Consider the following 17,127-nt stretch of genomic DNA (forward strand, 5'->3'; position numbering starts at 1 on the left):
ATGTTTAATTACAAATTCTAAATTATTCATTGAAGCAGACTGTAATTTATTATACATTAAGTTGCTTTCATTCTCTTCGCAAGTTCCGAAAATTAAGATTTTACCTAACTTTCAATGCCATATGGCCGACTCGTGAATAAGGCCCATAATGCCCATGTAAACACAACTTCCACACCCATCTTTTCAAATGAAAAGTCCCTTTTGAAAATGAACAAACTTTTAATGAAGAAATTAACATTAAATGTACAAATGTGCAGGGACAATTATTGTTTGAAACATGCTTGCCACTTGAAATATTACTCCAATTCCATTCAATGTCTTTGATTTTGTTCGTGAATTTAAGTTATTCATTTAAATAAATCAAGACCAAGTTAATTTGCATAGATGGAAGACACTCCAAGATGTCTTTCTGAACAGCCCAATTTGGTTTCATTAGTGCAACTTGGACTTCTCAATTTGCAACAGCTCCTCCTCCACTTCGAGATCTTATTTTGAAGCCTCGAGAAAATATACTTTCTTGTACATTAAAGTAACGCACAAGGTGTCCAATAAGTCAATAGGCTACATGCAACTTCTTTGTCACCAACCAACTGCAAAAGAGACCCGTCTCCGTCTCTTGTCCTCAGACTCCATACTTTGTCTGCAGTGCCAAGGCATCTATGACTAGTTCAAATGTTTCCTATGCTGGTATGGATCCTCCTATCCTGGTAAGAGACAAGTTCAGAATAGGAAATGAGATGGATTTCTGGAGAAAGGCATGGGACTCTATTGAGTAACAGTTGACCAAACGTACAATTTATTTGTAGAGGTCAACACAATTACAACAAAAAGAAAGGTGATTTTTTTTCACTAAGTGATTTCAAACCTTCTTGTTAGAGCCACGAACCTAAAAGAAATGAAAAATATGGCGCTGACATTTAATCACCACATTTCATCAAAGCCTAATTAAGAAGGCTGCAGTTGACGGCCTGCCTGGCAGGGACCACGCACCAATGATCGGCGTTGGCCGCCAGAAACACCTGAGCTAAGAAATGAAATATCGTTGGGAGTTGTATCAGGGACAGAAGCACAACAAACCGTTTTTGGTATTTGCCAAAATGGCCAATGTGCTGCAAAATGTCCTCGTACTGCATAGCGAAAGTTGGTCGTTTGTTGCCGTGTAAACGCAGTCTGTCTTGAGAACTGAAATGCATTCATGTGAGCCGTGACGTGTTGTTTGGGCCCGACAACTGGTAGGTTTTTATTCACCTCCGCGCTTACGATCACCCTTTTGCTAAGGCCAAAAAAAAGTCTCCGGTTTCTGGTATGGAGCTTGCCCAAAAGTGGTGCGGCGACGCGGCTTTTTTTTTTTTACCTGTCTTTTTTGCTTCAAATGTCGGCTGATGACTGCAAATGGTGCCCGACTAAACTTAGTGCAAATATATGGGAGTCCGGAGAGGTCACATAAAGCTTATTCTCGATCATAACCCCATCTAAAAACACGTTAAAATTGTGCAGCAGCAGGATTCCAGTCAAACCAGTGAGTTTGGCGGTTTTGAGACATCATCTTTTATTGAAAAAAAACGTTTTCATTTTGCCGACGCGCATGGCTACGGCGACGCGCGCGCATACCAGAAACCGGAGACTTTTTTGGGGCCTAACCGCGCCCTAGCATAACAATTATGCGCTAATCACTGTAAGCGCAGTTACCGGATGTATACGCATGCGTAGAAGCCAACATTCCTTGCTAACCCGTGAAATATGCTTACCGTAAGCACAGAATAATGTGCCATAGTTAGCAGAGATTTTTCGGTAACAGTAAGCAGAGCCCGATGAAGGTGCAAGTTTGTTTGGGCGGACCAAAATTGCCACTGCTAGCCATGGGCGTCGCGGGGGGGGGGGGGGGGGGGGGGGGGGGACACCATCATAAAATGCGTCACCCAAGCTCCAGTCGTCCCCCACTGAAAACCTGGCAACCAGAGAATAGCACAATCGTATAAGCATGGGCGTCGCCAGGATTTTTTCTAGAGGGGGGCAAAACATATTTTTCCCAAAAAATTCTTGTATTTCTCTCCATTTATCAGTATTAGAGGGGGGCAGGGACATTTTGCCCCCCCCCCCAACTCATGAAATTAACACCACTATGACTTCGCACCTCTTTTTCTTTTCTTTTTTTCTCTTTGTTTTTTCTTCCTTTGTTTTTTTTTTTTTTTTGCTTTTCCGGGGGGGGGGGGGCGGGACGGCGCCCCCTTGCCCCCCCCCCTCGCGACGCCCATGCGTATAAGTTACCATGGTTAGCGGTTATAGCAGAAAGTGCCTTTTCCACGGTTTCTGTTTATTTTTTTCACGAAAACCCTGTTTTTGGCCAGTGGCTGTTTAATAAACGTCCCGGGACGGGAAAGCGAATAGCGCCACCTATTGTCTGACATTGATCCATAATGTCGATGTTGAATGCGCCCCAATGGGAAGATGATGTCCAGCCCACCCCCCCCCCCTCACTTTTTTGATTTTTGTGTTTTGGTTTTAGGAGGCCGGGTGTCCGGGGAAGAAAACTTGCCCCCCCCCCCTGGAAAAGCCACAAAAAAAAGAGGCGCGAAGACAAAGTGGTGTAAATTTAATGAGTCGGGGGGGGGGCAAAATGTCCCTGCCCCCCTCTAAAACTGATAAATCGAAATGTGTTGAGAAATACAAGCATTTTTTGGCAAACATTTTTTTGCCCCCCTCTAGTAAAAATCCTGGCGACGCCCATGATCCAGCCCTCATTGCAAACTGTTTTGAGATTTGCAATTGATTGAAAGCAGTAAGTCTCGTACTAAGACCAAGTCCGAAAGGGGAGTTTTGTCAGTGGCTACGGCCACGGCTACGGACATCACGTGAGGATCGTGTTGGCCCGCGGCTGAGCGTTCGATTAGCCCGCCGCCGGGCTAATCCGTCTACCTTTACCGAGTCGATTCGGGTGAGCTAACCCACGCACACACGGTAATAAACCACACGTAACGAAACCGCGATTAACTCACAGCTTTCCTTTACTTTGAGTCCCGCTAAAGAGGTTGTGGAATGCTCGAATACATTTCCGTCATTTTTCGGGTATATGTAGCCTAAGGTGTGATGAATAAAAACGACTATTGTGTCTGTCATGAAATGAGTACAAAAGGTACATTTGAGAGCTGTTTTTCAGGTCCTGTTTCAACCCGAACGTGCAATTCGTATAAAGTCGTCGTTGGGGGCAGCAAACACAACATAGTAAATCGTGACGTAATAATCAGGATTCGTTTATACTACGCTGCATCGCGAGTCCTGTTTATTACGTCACGATTTACGGTGTTTTGTTTGCTGCCCCCAACGACGACTTTTACACGAATTGCACGTTCGGTCGAAACGGACAGGACCTGAAAAACAGCTCTCAAAAGTACCTGTTGTACTCATTTCATGACAGACACAATAATCGTTTTTATTTCATCACACCTTAGGCTACATAGGCCCATACCCGAAAAATGACAGAAATGTCTTCGAGCATTCCACAACCTCTTTATCCCTACACCAAAAAGTACAAATAATTCTAAAATCTCTGAAAACCCTTCCACCGACTGACCAAAAACAAGTCAAAATTTCCCAAAGTATTAAACTGTATATAGGCATAAGCAGAGGTAGAATAAAGTCTGGTTAGATAACCCTATACAGTTAACCTGCACAAGAAGCATTCCACGTTCCTCCTCTTTAAATAATAAATTACGCACTTCGCAAAATTCTAAGGTGATAAATAAATCTATAAACTAACTTTAGTTGTTTTTGTATACAAATTCATTGCTAAAATTTAAAAAAAATACCATACTAAGTTAAAATAAGAGGTGTTTTAGTTTGTTGTCATGAAGTAACAATAGTAACTGGAAAATATTCAATTTAACAAATAATTACCGAGATTTATGATTTTTTTCAGGCTTTGGGCTTATCCGAATGTAGTTTTTTTTCCCATTTTAAAGATCGTTCCCAGTGCTACTTTTGAATTTCACCTCGAAAAATACATCCACTTTTTTTCGATTACTATTTCCTAGAAAAACAAACGTTAATCACTTTTGAATGAGACATTAACGAAACAAATTTCCACTGACGTTTAGTTATTGAATTATTTCTTCACAAAAATCGAATTATTGGCTGCGCTTTCCGCGGCCCGACAATAATTCGGCTCTCGCAGGTTGCGTTCTTTGTGTGCAAACATCTAATTCTTTTTTTCAGAAGGTTTCAGACGTCCAAAATCGGAAAAAGTAGGTTTTTTCCCCCGTTAAAACAAAACATCACAAATGGACCTGAAATATAAATGACGTCAGACTTTGTTTACATGTGCGCTTTCTTATGAGAGCCAGCTGGGGCTCTCACTGGAAAGCGCACAGGTAAACAAAGCGTGACGTCATAAAGTGGAACGTCGCTATAACGAACATCGTGGAATCCACAGAAATTGTTCGTAATATCGATCGTTCGGTATAGCGATTTTCACATTTTAGTGGCGCCCTCTTTTGATTATTATGAACTTCTTTCTTTATAATTCCTATTATTTTTTAATATTCTCTGTGAGAGGAAGGATCCATCAATGCAATTCGGCCTATAGACCTTTACCATGCTGCCACTATTTTAGTCATGTTCCCTGTATCCAATAACAGAACTGAATGATAATGTTTTTGTGCAAACAGGAACCAGACTATTTTTCCTGACAGCCTCGCTTTGGTTACATTGGTTTGAATGGGAAACAAATCAAATGGTTGCAACATGATAATGGTCTATTGGCCTAGCATCTATTCCTGTGGACAAATGCGTATTTACAAAGCGCACGTATCCACCAAAGTTTCAATATAAATCATGCGTCCATTTTTAACCGTCAAGTTTGAACTTTAAGAAAAAGCAAACCACAGCTGGTTATGGAAAATGTATTAAACACTCGTCAGTTAGCCCTTTTAAATTCACTAAGTCAAATAATAAGTTAACAAATGCTAGCAATTCTTTTAGCCAATAAACCAATTAAGAAAATATAATAACAAAGACAGCTTGGGACTTCGACCTTTAACTTCGGACCTCAGATCGCCACCGGCTCAGTCGCAGATTTGATGTTTGTGGACAGAGGAAGGTAGTTCTCGGGAGGTTTTGAGTCAAGGCTGTCTTTCAGACCTTTCTTGCAGCACAGACCGAGGCCTGGACCCACTGTAAGAAATAGGTGCACAAAAAAAACTTAGTCCACTTTTCAGATCGAAATGACGTCACATTTTCTAAAGTCACCCCGATTGGCTGGCGCGCGGGTCGCATACAATTTGCATTGCTCACATAATTATATCAGACGCTAGAGGGCTCCATTGGGCAACGGGTGATACTCAGACTACTTACTCCCGGCTTGCTCTCCGTCTTGAATAGTGTCCGGCATGTCACGGCCCAAGGTCTCCGGCAGCATCAGAGACAGCATCCCAGCCAGCACGGAGCTGCCTCCAAAGACACAGAGAGGCAGTGGTTGCCAGTATTTGCCTAGGATCAAGATGATGGGGCAAAGCACCCCACTCACGCGGGCTGCCATGGAAGATGCTCCTAAACCAACACCCCTGATTGAGCGAAAATGGTTTAATGGCATTAGAATAATTTTCAAAGGAAAAGCGACAATCAATCTATTGTGTAGTTTGGTTGTTTGCATAGTGATTTCCTAATGTACAGGGGGCAGGAGGGAGGCACTTTGCTCGCCCTGGCGGATTTTTTTGACAATTTTTTTTTTGTCAGCAATGATTTAAATAAATGTTTATTGTTTTTCTGACATCAATCTCACCAAAGAAAACCCGCTCAACAACCAATACAATGCGCCTCGAAATGTCCATGTAATATGTGTAATAATGGTCAGTTTTGAAGAGCGCCCCCATTCGGAAGATGGGTACCAGCGCGCCAATCTCTACATAAGGAGTTGTTTACATCTACTCGCGAGAGGGACAATCCATAACACAGCTAAAGGGATGTTTTCGAAAGCAACATCGTTGGAAATTTATAAGTTTTGACTTGTTGTGACTTTTGGACTGAAAAGTTTAGATTTTTTGACCGAAGAAGTGTCCGGCTCGGGTAATTATCGGCGTCCAAACTCCAACCGGTCTTAAACAGAGTGTTTAAAACCGGCCAAGCACACACTGATTCCCTAAGTAAATAAAATAAGCGAAGAATTTCTAAACTCAAAAATCAATTTGACTTCTTGTATGGAAGTTGAGATATCGTATAGGCCTACCTGATTACGGTCGGGTAGAGCTCACTACTGTAGATGTATATGTGACTGAATGCTGCAGTAATGGCGAACTTGCCAATCATAGCCACCGCGACCCGGCCAGCACCCAGCGCTACAAGAAGGTGACAAAATTAAAAATGAAGCCTCTATAATCTGTTTTTTCCTCCATGATCATATTAACATATTTTTTTAAGTAATGCGTGTTCATCATGTAAAAATTGAAAAAAAGAAACGTACGAACGAAGATGGTTATCAGGCAGAAGACGCCTCCGGACACAAAGAGAGCCGACAGGGAGAAACGTCGGCCGAATTTCTCCATGACGAACCAGCAAAAAAGGTAGGCTGGTACCTCCAAGGCACCGGATACAAAGGCGGCCACGTAGTCGTCGATGCCCAGTGAGGAGGTGCTGAGAGATAGCCCATAGTACGCCAAGTTGGTCACAAACCTGTCAAGAAAAGAATTAAGAAGACGCCAAATTTGCATTCACGTGTTTAATTTTTCCATTCAATATCACATTTATTTACGTACTTTTATAAAGCAAATTGAAACAATACAACATTACTCAACAGTTGGACCGATCCAGTAAGCACCGCCCCATGGTGTTCTGACCAATCACAGCCGTGATTTATGTCCGACGTGCGTGCACAAAAGTCCGACGTGGCGTGCACGCGCGTATGATGCGCGCGGCAGGAAAATGCAGTGTGGCATTGGAGAGGAGCACGTGTTATTTTGTCCAGTGCGCAGTGGGCGGGGCTTACTGGATCGGTCCATAAGTACATTACATGAAACGTGAATATATTAAATTCAACAAACTTATACTATAAGCTCAAAATAACGTGATATAATGGGATATTCAGTATAACGGGGAGTATAGATGTCTCAAAGCGCTTCACAAAACATGTATAATTTACATGCATAGCCCTGTTCATCGGGCATGCACCTTGCAGGTTCCCATTTATACTCCTGCTGGTGGAGAGAGCTTATTGTAGTAAAGTGTATTGCCCAAGAACACCTTGCTCCCATCATGATTCGAACCCCCGTACAACTCGTACACACACGACGATCAACTAAACTATATCACAACCAAATTTCACGGTACATGTATTATTAACGTATGTATGGTTGTTGCTTACCAGTTAAAGAAGATAATCAGAGTCTTCTTGCGGATGTTTGGGGTCCGGAAAAGATCCAAGAAGGTCGTCCGATGAGCGGAGCTGGACTTCGGATCCTAGAAATGGAAGGCAAGTCCTACAACTTTGTCTCACAAATCATGGCAATACAAGAAATAACCACAAATAAATATCCGCCCAATAAATAATTACTCACATTCCATACTAAATTGATACTTAAATTTACAATTTGTAAAGGTTATCAGATAAAAGGTTGAATAAGAAAAATTTCATAGGATAAAATGATTCATATCAAAACATTGTTGGCGAGTGATACATAAGAGTCCGATATAAAAATGTCAGCCAGACGAGATAACACATAATAAGATGAGAACCCTGCTGTAGACTGAAATAGATAAGTTGATGTTCGGATTGCTCCTTAGTAATATTTTTTCAAATCAACTCTAGTTTTTTTCTCACACAAATTATGCAGGCTCATCAAACACCCAACAATATGAAAGTCAACTAAAAATACAAAGATCGTTTAACATTTTGCACACCAGCGGATCTAAAAAAAAAAAATTGCACCTGATTTAAAATCGACCCAAAATAAGTAGGGAGGGAAAAACCTTTAACTCCTTAGGCCTTGTTTGCTAGGAAGCATCCTCAATCCTCCAAAATCCTCCATAATGTTCAAATGAAGCATATCCAGCGCCCCAATCCTTCAAAAGCTTCAGACAGTCCTGCCCCCAAAATGCATTCATCCGCAATCTTCCAAAATCCTCTTCCTTTTCAAACATAATTCCTCAATCCTCTAAAATCCTCATGTGCTTCAACACCATTCATCCTCCAAAATCATTATGTTTCTCAAACACCATTCATCCTCAATACTCCAAAATCCTCCAAACTGCCACGAGGATTTTGGAGGATTGAGGTGGGTTAGGTTAATAATTAAACTCATCAAATGGAAGTGAAGATATACGCATTTAATGGCCTACAGTATGCAGCTACATACTAATACCCAGAATACCACATGCAGTACAAAGTAGAGCGCCGTACCGTTTCATTTTCCTGGAGGTGCTCGAGACTTTCAAACAGGTTTTCCGGACCTTGGTGCCGTTGACTTTGGCAATCTTTGTGATGATTTTCTCGGCTTCCTTGAAGCGCCCCTTGGATATCAGCCAGCGGGGAGACTCGGGCATAACTCTGCACATTTGACAGCACATGTCATTTCAGCAATTTTAAAGTGCTGTTGCACTTCTTTTTACATCTTTTTATATCTCTGTTTTATATCTCTTTTTTTTATGTGATGAATATTGATAGGTCTAGTTGTTGATTGCCAAGCGCGCAACCATTAAGGATTCATTCGTATAAACAAAGACTCTGATGAGATATTCGCAACGCATGCATAAGGTCGATATTTACTGTGACCTTGTTGAATCGACATATAATTGCATACCTCTGTCGTGATGCTCTATTTTCATTGGCTGACAACGATCACGTGTTAAGTTTATAAAAAGTCATTGCACACTCCCTGTGGGATATTATAAACACTTCGTGAAGCGGTAATTTGGAAAAGTGCAAGTAAAGTTTCAACGAATTACGTATTCAAATATAAGTACTTTTTAAATATATTTAGATCACATTAATCAGGTATCTCTTAAGATTAAGCAGAATCTGTGGGAGAGGTGCTATAAAACAAATATTGACTGCTTTATCTCGTGGTGTAGTATACTAGCCTCCCTCTGCGATGGAGCATTCTATTTTATTTTCACTCTGCTTCGCCTCGAGGAAAAATAGAATGCGTAGTTCATGGATCACCTCGGGAGTATACTTTTGCTACACCACTCGATCGAAGCAGTCAATATTTGTATACTATGACTTTGTGCGTACGGTGTAAAACGCTTGTATCGTTGGTACCCACGCTATTTTCACCATGTTTTTACACATCAGTGGGAGCAGCGAACTTGCAGACGATCAGCTGTTTCGAGCATGCGACATGCATGTGAGTTGGCGTTTGATTATAATGATTGTTGTGTTTACTGAAGTTTGTTTTCTTGACTTTTACATCAAAATCCAAAGAATCCAAGACAGAGGTATAACAAAACAATTGTTAGCTGTTGTGCTGTGGGATAACGAGTTTTTTTCGCTTGGGCTGCCATGCGCCCCCGATCGGGTGTTCAAAACGTCATATCATGTCACGGCAGTAAACAATTAAATGTACTCACATAACGAGTAGGAATGCCACAACATATGGAAGCGAAATCGCTAATTGGAGGTGCCGCCAATCCCGTATAAAGTATGCAAATATGGACAGCATGACGTAGCCAAAGGCGAAGAATACTGCCGATACAGTCCCGACCAGCACACGCTTGCTGGGCCCAACTATCTCCGAAGCTGCACAAAAATAAATTAATAAATAATTGATGAAATTCAAAATTACTATTTATGCAGAGGTTGGGAGATAAATTAGTGGCAAAAATGCAAATTTTACGCTAAGGAGATTTCATACGACAGACACCATGCATTATTATGCGCAAATTGTGCTGGTATACACTGAATATAATGCAACAACATTTCTCTATATAAGGCCCTAGCTAAGTGTAGGTTTTCCCGACCAATTTCCAAAAATGTCATCCATTTTCGAAAATCGGTCATTCATTTTCGTCTGAATTCGAGAATCGCTCTGAACACGCGTTTCATTTTCAATTCCATTCCACTGGCATCTTGTTTTCACAACCATCTGGTATTTGTATTAGACATGAAGTCCGATACAGATACCAAGCAAAAACGAAATTCAAAACCCCTTGTACTGTCCACGGATCCTAGACACCAGGATAAACGACTGTTCTGAGCTCTAGTACAAAATGCACTCAGTGGACTTGCCTTAATTGGTTAGATGCGTGATAACGAGCATTAATAACCGTTGGCGCGTAAGTAAAACTACTTCTTATTTAATATATAATTGTTCCAAATTATTTAAAACAATAAATACTTCAGGATATAACAGATGGTTTTGTGCATTTTTTTTGTCGTCATAGATGAAGTATTTACCCGGAAATAAACGTCAAATTTTGAGGAGAACACCGTTTACCCACATTTCGTTTTTAATTAGGCTTTTATTAAAAAGTTTTAGAGAGATAGGATACCGAACCGATGAAACAAAAGCGACATTTCATTGTTCATCTTAAAGCTAAAGATATTGTGCTCGGCATTACCATGGTTATGTAGTTATCACTTATCAGAATTCAATAATAAAGACCAAAAACGTAGACTCATGAATATTCAAAAATATAATTCGCTGGCTTGACAGACTTCGAGGCCAGATCGGGCGCAGAGCCTTGCAAATCTGAAAGCCACCGCGCGCAGTGGTCTTTGTTGAACAGTATTCATGGTATTTGCCACCACTACAGGCCGTTATCACGCGTCTAACCAGGAGTTGGGCCGAGTAGTTAATCTTGTGTGTAGGATCCGTGATTACATGGTACACAAATGGACGCGGAATGCGCAAATGTGAGACGAACAAAACTAAATGTACACAATTCCATAGGGGTTGTCTTTAAGGGCGTGGCTAACTCGCAAACGGCGATAGGGCTGTTGATGCATTGCAATGCAAAATGTAGATGCGTATTATAGTACAGACGGCAACGTGAAAAGTGTTTCCGGCCAAAAAACCCCCAAACGTTTCGATCCAAAAGTCACAACAAGTCAAAAAATTTAACTTCCAACGATTTTGCTCAACAACTTCACTTCATGTTTTTCCTCTAGCTATAAATGGTGGAGTGTCCAGCAAGTAAGTCGTACACAACTCCTTTATGGAAACTGGCGCGTTAAGCGCTTACTGCGCGATGTCGCGCAGAATGCAGCTGCGGCGGTGCGTTGGGAATTAAGGACTATGAAATACTGATTCACTGGTAGTATTGCGCATGCGTACGTGAGCATTGTTAAAGTTCAATGCACTGGATTTCTTTTAAGTCCAAATATCATGTGACACTGGAAAAGTGTTTAAGACCAGCCAGTCGGTCTTTATCATCCGTTTAAGACCAGCCACGTGACGGGCTCTCGACCAATAGGATTGGGTAAAACTGTCTTAGGTATTTATGAATAACTATGTCCGTCCCTATAATAAATTAACCTATTTACAGTTGTACATACACCAACTTACAGATAATAAAAGTCATGAGGAATGCTCCGTATGCACAGGCTGCCGTAACGAAACGCAAGCTGGCAAAGGCGGCGAAGTTAGGAGCGAAGGTCGTCACAATGGATGAGACGGTGACGAGGGATAGACTGAGGACAAAAGTCTTTTTCCTTCCCAACCTGGGGCAGAAGATGATATTATTTACAAAACACTGATCTTATAAGGTCAAAATGAGCAATACAGGACGAGTCAAAAAGAAAGTGACCTAATGATGAAAACACCGATTTTCAACAAATATGTGGCTCGCTCCAAATGAATAATTGGCAATAATTTCATTGTCTGTGGAAAACAAAGAAACCCATTACAACTAGAGATGTCTATGTCTGTTTGAAAACTGAACCTAGGGCTTTTCCGCTGATTATTTTTGCATGACTTTATGCTTTTTTGCCAATGTGCAGTCATGTAAATTATACTTTTTTTTGTTCAAAGTTCATAAAAAGTTAAATTGAGCAGCCAACAGAACTTGAAAGCGGACGTTCATTTTCCCAACATTTTAAACACCCCTATTTTTCGAATGGAAGAGGCACACAGACGGCCGTTCGCACTCGGCTGTGCCCCCTTCCGGCCTCCTCCGACTCCTTTCAGATTATTACAATGGCACAATAAATTCACGCAAAAAATTCCGAGGTCATTTCGAATATGGTTGTGTTATACAATAGCTACACAGTGTTTATACCAGCGAATGAGACTCAAATGTTTGAATGGGGAAGTATAAGATTATTAGTTTAGGGTTGCTCCGTGCATATGTCCTTGGTGAGCGTGTGAGGTTCTGAAACTTAATGGGAATAAATTTCACACTCTGTCTGTGGTTTGGAGACTAATGATCTGTTACACGGTACCCTAAGGGGGGAAATGGGTATAATAGGGAACAAAAGACTGAATACGTCTCCACAGGGCAATTTCTATAGATGAATACGTCCCCGCAAGGTTATCACGAAATAGAAATAATGATTTTACTCAAAAACTAGGAATTTCCAAGGTGTGTTGATCCCTCGCAAATTGAAGTATTTTATGTAAGGGATATGGCAAGTCGGATTTCAGACCAGGATATTAATTCTGGTTAAAATAGGAGCATTTTGAAACTACACTTTCAAACTCGAAAACTTTAGTACACGACAACAAACTTTAATGACTCCACAAGGATACAATTCCAGTATGGGTGGATTACAATTATTGGGGGGGGGGGGGGGGGGGGGGGGGGGGGGGGGGTTCTTGTCTTAAGACAAGAACCGGAGGGACTTTTCAGAACCACACATACTCCACAAAGAGATTTTTTCGCATGGTGCTACCGCAAATTTATCTTGTCTTAGTATCTTTCCACCATGCAAACCTTTAAATCTCATCAAACTTAATCTTATAATCGTTATATACAATTCCTTTTTGGCCGCACCAAGCATCTATATTCCATTGTAGGCCTACTCCTTTATTCTCTTCAAATATACCTACCAATCACCCACTGAACCCCATACCAAGGATCCGGTCAGCAGACCAGCAAACCATACTGACTGGGCGAGGCCTGCAAAATCCTCCCGGTCACAGACCAGGCTAAACTGTTGAAGCAAAAAAAAAAAAAAAAGAAGAAATTCTCGACTTAAAAACGCTTTGGAAAGATTCCCATATCTCGCCATCACTTGTCACCTTGTGCACACCTATGAGACTGGTCGGAACATTTGTAAGTGTTTTCTCAGTAAGTACTTCAATATTTTCCCAGCTAATTTCGACTTTTTAGGACACATTATCACTTGATGGCTGATAGGTCACTGAAGGGAAAAATCATGTGCTTTTTTTTTTTTTTTAAAGAGCACAGGGTATATGAAACGATAGTGTGGTATTCACAAAACACATCAGAAACAAAAACAAAGTAAGCTAAGTCATTCAGTGAGACCAAATTGGATGCACATAAATACATGTTTATGGGGAAGAAAGTCAGAATGGTGCACGGGACCCTTTTTCCCGTCAACATAAATATACAAAAGAAAGCCATGTAATATGAAGCACAACCGTGTATGATCCGTCCGGAAACTTTTCCAAACGTAAAGATCTGTTTGCTAAGGCTTATGTTATTTAAAAAATATCCATACCTCTTCAGTGATGGAGGATTTGTAGCGAGATCGATCGAAATCCCAGCCAGCATCACAAGCGATGACATCCGTCGAGTTGGTACCTTGGTCGCCGTCTACCTCATAATCGGACACGTATCGCTCACACGAGGAGTAAACTTGACTTCCCTGGGAGTCCAACTCGTACGGGATGCTCTGGTCCTTCTGTGCTTCCTGACAGGCAGACACCGAGTCCAGCTGGAGCAGGCTGCAGTTGACGGCCTGGCTGGCCGGGACCAGGCACCAATGATCGGCGTTGGCCGCCAGAAACACCTGACCTATGAAATGACATGCCGTTGGAAGTTGTATCAGGGACAACAGCACAATAATCAACTTTTGGTATTTGCCAAAATGGCCAATGTGGTTCAAAATGTCCTCGTAATGCATAGCGCAAGTTATACGTTTGTTGCAGCGCCGGTGGGAAGTTGAACGCGGTCTGTCTTGAAAAATCCACTGGTAGTAATAATAGTGGTGAATATGCGTGAACGGGTGATATATAATATTAGGTGTCAGCTGTTACGCGTACGTGAGCTATTGTGAGCCATGAAGTGTGACCGTGGCATGAATGCCTTAGGCCCCAGCAGCAGGGGCGTAGCTACGGATCGAGGGTTAGCTGGATGATTAGCTGGAGGGACATAAGGCCAAAAAAATATAATCGGTCCTCTGGTCAGCGCGCGCGTCGATTTTAATCATGCGCGTCAATCTTTTTTCCCCAAAATGTTCCGCAGTAGCTCCAACAGCGCCCTCTATTGCCACACCTCCTCAATTTTTTTGTACCAAAGAGCACCAAGGAATGGGAAATTGCACCAAGGCAAATGATCGAGAGCACCAAGGCAAATTGGGAGGACACAATGTACATGAGGACACCAAAAAAGCAAAATAGTACCCCACCTTGTCTGTACAATTCAAGCTTGAAGAAAAAAAAAAAAAAGCAAAAAAAAAAAAAGCCGCGTCGCCGCGTCAATTCCGGAACTTTGGTCTAACCAGAGACCGAATTTTTTTTTTTTGGCCTAAAGTTCCTTTTTTTCCGCGACTATGTCCGTATTTTTTCACCATTTTTTTCCAAGTTGTTGTTTTTTTTTACGTCCTTTGGAAAGCGAATAGCGGTAAGGGGGGGGGGGGGCACCCCCGGCTGATTTTTTTTCCACAATTTTTGTTGCAGCAATTATTTCAATAAATGTTTAGAGAGTTCTGACATCAATCCAAAATAGAAAACCCGCTCAAAACCATTACAATGCGCCGTGAAAATGGATACGTGTATATAATGTTAACCTTAATGGTCAGTCTTGAAGAGCGCCCCATTTGGAAGGTGGGTACCAGCCCCCGCTTTTATTTCGGCGTGGATGTGCGGTTTCCTCCCCCCCCCCCCCCCCCCCCCCCCACATCCAAAGCTGGACACGCTACTGCCATAAACCACTGAATATTGTTTCCCAATATTCGCAGGTTGAACTCGTATACTACTCGATCAGTGGTTCACTTAAGTTACTTCCATGATTTCACAGCCACACTTTTGCTTCATGGCATGAAATTAATCTACGGCCTCTGAGGAAATAGATAGTTCCCCGAGGATTGTCATGAGTGGAGCGGTGCACACTGAGGGTGAAATGCGGGAGCAAATGTTCACGACAAGCAGTGTGTAGAGAAAGTAGGACGAAGTGCAAGTAAAAAATAGAGACGATATAACCAGGATTAACCTTCAGCTGGCCGGCGCCGGCTCTGGGAGACCTCCAGTGATGGGTCGGGACCAACTGTTGTTGAAATGTTTACGCGGACTTCACGAACTTTCTCATGTTGCTTATGCTTTTAAGTCACCATCAATGGTTATTGCGTGCCTTCTTATTTTGCTGGTTCATCTGATTGATTTGTCATTTCCGCAACATTAGCCCTACTTAATTTCCCAATTATTAGTCATCGATCGGGCAATGCGGTCGAAATCCACCCCACCCTTCAAAGACAGCTGACTGTAAGAAGTTCGAGTGCCAAAAAAGATTGGGCGATAACTTTATTAATGTCTTTTCTAAAAAAAAACGTTCTGTTTACAATTTTTCATACAAGCATACAACTTCTAAGTTAATCACAACAAACATGAGACTACAGACTAATAAGAAGAAGGAATCAATCTTGTCATCAAGAATTATCAGGCTTCTTGCAATCCAAAATGTACTAGTTTTCAAAATACTCAACAAATCGCAAAATTCTATAAAATGATATGGACGTCCCTCAAGAATGTTGTCCGGCTCCCAGTAATGTTTGAGTTGGTCACTTAATTAGTCAGATGTCCCAAGCTGGTTGCAGATTTAGGATGGACAGACTTTCTCTGCTGCTTGTGATCAACAGGTAGGAGATGTGTTATAGCGCGGGTAACTTTGCGGCAGTTTATGGTGCCATCTTTTAAGAAATACCCAAAACCTACTTCTGTTCCATATAAAAGGATAAGTCCTGAATTTCAATGTGCACTTTGAGTTCGATATTTATTCGTAAGAAACTAACAATTACATGTATCTATAGGACCATGGGCGTCGCCAGGATTTTTTCTAGAGGGGGGCAAAATTTTTTTGCCAAAAAATGCTTGTATTTCTCAACACATTCTCGATTTATCAGTTTTAGAGGGGGCAGGGACATTCCCCCCCCCCCCCCCCCCAACTCATTAAATTTACACCACTTTGTCTTCGCGCCTCTTTTTCTTTTTTTTCTTTTCTTTTTTTTTTTCTTTTTTTTTTTTTTTTTTTTTTTTGCTTTTCCAGGGGGGGGGGGGGCAAGTGCCCCCCTTGCCCCCCCCCCTCGCGACGCCCATGTATAGGACGTCACACCATTGCCATCACCTAGTCATGCATGGACATTTTAAAAAAAAAATGGTTTTCGTGGAGCTGCCACAGTGGCCAATACCAGCACTTTGTCGTAAAAGTTGGTACCTTGATCCGGCCGGTCTGAACTTTTTCTTTCAAATGGGGCTTGCGGTCGCTGCCGAAGTTAATTGAACGTGATGGGGAGTAATAAATAACAGTCTGATATTTTCTACACAAACCCCCGGTGTAGGGGGTTTTGCACAGACATTTTCAGATACCAACTTTTACGACAATGTGTTGGTAATGGCTATAGTGGATAGTGGAATGAACTATAATACTCGCAAGATCTGTGGTTCGAACCCATGTTCCATTTTTCGATGGAATATTGGTTGGGAAAAGTTTAATTGAAGGGAAACTGCGGGAACCATGAGTGTCTTCCATCCGAAGGTACAGGGTGATTCTTTGCCATAGGGTGCGTGATGTGATTGGTTAAAATTCGATGTATGCCAAAAAAATACGTATTCCGCCATCTTTGTTGTCGCGTTGTAATCTCAGGAGGCATTTCAATAGAATTGCGTCCCATCTTAATGATGGGACGTATTGCTCAGTATTGACATGCCCCGGAGATTACCACGTCAGACAACAAAGAGGGCGGTATCGCCGTGACACGGCTGTAAATGCGAAACGACGAGGGACTGGGAACTAGTCTAATAA

General features: G+C 41.8%; 1 pseudogene; it reads right to left on the bottom strand.

Moving 5' to 3' along the window:
• Window positions 1-3,533: 3,533 nt before the first annotated feature.
• On the bottom strand, window positions 3,534-14,247 carry LOC119722376 (annotated as a pseudogene).
• Window positions 14,248-17,127: the final 2,880 nt, after the last annotated feature.

The sequence above is a fragment of the Patiria miniata genome, unplaced genomic scaffold (genome assembly GCF_015706575.1).
Source record: "Patiria miniata isolate m_02_andy unplaced genomic scaffold, ASM1570657v1 HiC_scaffold_15, whole genome shotgun sequence".
In the NCBI taxonomy this organism is placed as follows: Eukaryota; Metazoa; Echinodermata; class Asteroidea; order Valvatida; family Asterinidae; genus Patiria; species Patiria miniata.